Raw genomic sequence first — 4,808 nt, 5'->3', positions numbered from 1 at the left:
CAGTATTACAACTTAACAAGCTCTTGGCTCGACGCTGCGGTCTGCATTCATACAGGTTGGTAATGTAGGCTACTTTAGCACCCTGCCCTGTTCCAACTGTTGATATTTAATTGAAGACCTTTTACGGTTTAAGTAATTTTTAGCCCATGGATGCACAGGCTTCAAATTAGGCATAGCTTTGATTTGACCTGTATAATTGCTTGTATGATATCGTAACTGTTTTCTTTGCAGGAGGATCGTCATATGCCATCTTGGCCACTGTTGTGTGTGTGTGTGTGTGTGTTCTCTCTCTCCCTTGTGCATATTGCTGTATATTTCATGTTTGTGTATGTAATGTTTGTATCTTAGGCCATTGGGTTGGTGCAATATCCTGGGGGGTAACAACTCTGTTGTGTGGTCACTGGTTTGCTGAGTGTAAATTACTTTTTTTGTTTTTTTGTGCATGTGATTTGTGATGTGCCTTATTTATTCTGTGTTTGTTTGAGTTTTGCTGAATTTTTATTGAGTACTATTTATTCAAATATCTTCATTTTGCACTTTGTTGAAAGTGCCGTCCTTGAATTTGTTGCCCAGAGGCCTAAGGTCTGTTTTTCATGTGTGTCTAACTTGAGAAAAATAAAATAAACTGTTTTTATTTTTATAATACTCCAGTCCCTCTCTCTCCTTTATTTCCCTTTATTGGGATAGCCTGCTTGTAAACATCTAAAATTCAGATTGTTGGTTGTCAACTTGTGATTGACCCTAGGGGTCACATGAGCATAACAAATAATTGGCCTTTCTGCATTACTGGAGAAAAATAATTAATCACACAGCAGTATCAATGAATCATAGAAAAGACAAAGACCCAAAACCGATCTGTGCTCTGAGGTGCTAGAAACAGTCAGTTAAATATTTGGGTTGTACTGTTCTGGAACAGCCCTTGGAAGGCAAAAGTAGTTTGGCTTTTGAACGGAAAACACAGCATCTCCACGACATGGCGGCGCCGGCGAGAATAAAAGTTGTATTATTCTTTAGTTAACTTATTTTCACCACTGCCAAAACACAAGTGGAGAAAGACAACCACTGGTCATGTCACTTACCTATTTCAAATGTAATCCTCCTCTAATGTGAACTTTGGCCTTTGATGGCCGGGGCTCAGACGAAGCATTAGTCATTTGTGATCTTTTGTAATTACCGATCCAGTTCTGAAAAAAAAAAAAAAAAAATAGCGAAAGGGTATTACACCAATTAAACTGAATGTTAACAAAACACTTCATTCATTTATTTGACATGTTGTTTGTTAGTGTGGCACTAAAGTAAACCTTACTTCTATGACACTGGTGTCCAAACCAGTAGCCGACGCAGCTCTTGGTATTAATTCTGAACCGACTCGTGTCATTCCATCCTTAAATGATTTCAGTGTTTCCTTTTGATTCCCATTGATGGGAGTTCTCTCTTGTTGAATAACAAAGAAAGAAAAAGCTAGTCAGTAATAAATCAGTAATAAAAAGAGACAGTGTTGCAGATCATACCATCGTTCTCAGACACTCTTGCCTAATGCTTCTGGATTAGCAACTAGCCTTACAGTTGCTAATCCAGAAGCATTAGGCAAGAGTGTCTGAGAACGATGGTATGATCTGCAACACTGTCTCTTTTTATTACTGATTTATTACTGACTAGCTTTTTCTTTCTCTGGGCCATCTCTCGCCATCTCTACCTCTCTGGGCCATCTTCAATCTAAAACATAAACAGAGAGAAACTTGCACAAGACAGATTTTTGAACAATTAATTCTAAACAGCCCAAAACCAAATTTTGGATTGTTCAACAAAGGCATAGAGCATGGAAGTAATAAAACAAACTTGCCACAGAAGTCCTTGCAACCCGCTGGAAATGTATGCTGTAAAGGGAGCCAAAAAAAAGTTAGGTAAAGAGATATTAATGTAACAGGCAGGCAGACAAATAGATAAACAGACAGGCAGACCTGTGCCTTTGGGTTTTATTTTTCAAGTTCAATGTCGAGGACAGCAATAAATGTGACACAAACAGACACCACAGTATATTTAATGTTAACGTTAATTCTAATAGATTGCCAGTGTTCATCTTTTGCATTAATGTAATTGTAAGCTTACTCGTGTGGGATCAAATCCAGCCAAGCTTTGTTCAAACCCACAGAACTTTATTTTACATTCTAGTCAAGTCAAGATCAAGATCCCAAGGTTTCCAAAAAGCCATAAAATACGTCTTGGGCTTGAATACTTCACTCAAGTCAATATGGGTAGCGTTAGGCCTATGATATGGCTTCAGTGAAGCGTTAGAGCATACACAATATCCAATAAGCCTTACTGTCAGTGTGTAAAAAGTCATTTTTACAGTTTAACTTTGCGTTTAACTAGAAACTAAATTCCCCCATTAGCTTCAGACGTAAAAACCTGCTTATTACCAACGAATGTTCACATAAAGCATGTAACGTAACGACAGGCTAATAACGTAATAGGGCCTAGCCTATAACGTCTGCAGACACATCACAATACGGTTATCTCATGTCAACAATCATGTCACGATCACGCAATACCATTTTATGTATTGTTTTCCCTTATTGGCTAATTAATTGCAGTTTAAATGCTCATTTAAATAACTTAAATCATTTTAATGGTCTTACCTGAAAATATCAAGCTAGAAATATGCCAACGTTGCCGCCCGCGTCATCCTAACGTGTGTTGCTTGATAGACGCTACAACTACAACTTCCGCAATTGTCCAGGACTCCACACAGTACGAGCGGAAACCGAGGGTAACGCGGATATGACGCGATTGACTGGCGACTCTAACGCCCCGTTTCCTTGGTTAAAATCGCAATTTTCTCATGATTTAAAAATAGTTGGAAACATTTGGGATATTGTAAGTAATCAACTTAACAAAATATATAACACTGGCCTTGAGATTATGGGATATTTTAATGCAAAATTCTTACATATTGTACCTTTAACCATGTGGATGGATGATAACAGCCTTCTGCACCTACCAGTAGGCACAGGAGGCCCCCTTCTGGCCAATATCTATAAGCTGATAACAACTGATAACGCCCATTCAATCGAGTGATAACGTTCGAATCGGGTGACAACTGGAGAACAGGCTGGTCAGGGATTAGACAAACCCAGGCACTTTGGAAACAGTGGAAACTTGACAGCAGCTAAAGGAACCATAGGCTTGGCATAGGTGGGATGAAACAACACTAGGCACTAGAGTGGCTTGCCAGGACAGAAGTCTCAATGACCAAGGAAGAACATGATGCAGGGCAGCAACCAACACAAGACGTACACACAAGAGATAACAGAAACAAAAAACCAACAACTATAACTAGGAAAACAAAAGACTAATTAATAACTGGAGGTAGCAAAAGGAGAAAATAAGGTAAATAAAATAATAAATAAACAAGACTGCAACCTTGCAGAGAACTAGAGAAAAATAAATAACTTAAATAAGAAGTAAAACCAAGGCTTGAGAGAACAAGAAAATAAAGACTAGAACTAGTGATGTTACGTCTGACACCGACGCTCCGAAGCTTGCTTCAAACTCGAACGGTCCTTGCAATGAACCACTGCTTTGGAGCATTTATCATTACGTCACTAGTCACGTGAAAATGACTTCTGAAGCAAACACACTGGTTCACTCCTGTAGTGAACCACCTGACTGCTTTGACAGCCCAATCCAGTGTTGACAGGTTTGAAACCTGGCGGCTGTATTTCTTATAAAAGTGAAGGTAAAAAAAACCTATAGAAACCATTACAGAAATTCTATTGGATTTAATGGTTTTAATGGGAATTTTATTGGTTGTAATGGGAATTATAGTGGTCTCTGTGGGTCTACTGATATGTGTTGGGTTGTATTGGTGGGGCATTAAATCCAAATGGAATATGTCCCAAACACACTACAAAAAAAGAATTATGTAGTGGTTTAAATGGTAAAAGCCAATGGTTCCTATTTTAATAGAAACCATTAGAATTTCTGTGATGGTTTCCAACTTTTTTTAAGCTGGTCTGATCTTCTGTCCTTGTCTAAAGAAATAATTACACACACACATCATGCTTAATGTTTTATTATCAAGGTAAACACATGAAATTCATTAGTATCTGTAAAATTCACCTACATAAATGAGTTTCACAGCACTAACACTGTTTCAGCTTTGATCGCCTCGGTAAACACGTAATAAACGGGGCGTTACTTGCATTTTATGGTTGTCAGCTTTGTTGCATTACATTTACTTCACCAGGAGATGGTGCTGCAATTTCTATCTAAATGAAGCTTCGAGTAATGAACCATTTTCGACACAATTGTATCAGAAAGCAATAATGCTTCGAAACGCTTCATTTGGCCATCACTAACTAGAACTAGACTAAAAACCAGGGACAAAGAAAATAGAAATGAATAAAACAAAAATAATCCAACAAGACAACTAAATCTACACTAGCACTGACTGTCAATTTCTGTAGTAACTGCATACACACATAGAACACACAAAACGAACCAGCCAAGACATGAGGGAAAGAGGCACAATATCACATGGGGATCAGGTGAGCACAATTAGTGAAATGAGGGCAAGACATGGGCTGCGTTCCAAACCGCATACTCAATGAGTAGGTATTTAATTTCAGTAAGTACTTACTTAACGAGCGCTAAAAGAGTAGGTACTTTATAGCCAGATCTCATTGAGTATGAATGCGAACCGGACATCTGCCATGTTGACGTTATCATGTGACCTACGACGCGTTATCACACGCGCAACAACTTAAAAGATTCGAACGGACACGTTTAATTCATCTATCTGTAAA

This window comes from Abramis brama (genome assembly GCF_963993115.1).
Source record: "Abramis brama genome assembly, chromosome: 10".
Lineage (NCBI taxonomy): Eukaryota > Metazoa > Chordata > Actinopteri > Cypriniformes > Leuciscidae > Abramis > Abramis brama.
Note: the sequence above shows the minus strand (reverse complement) of the source record.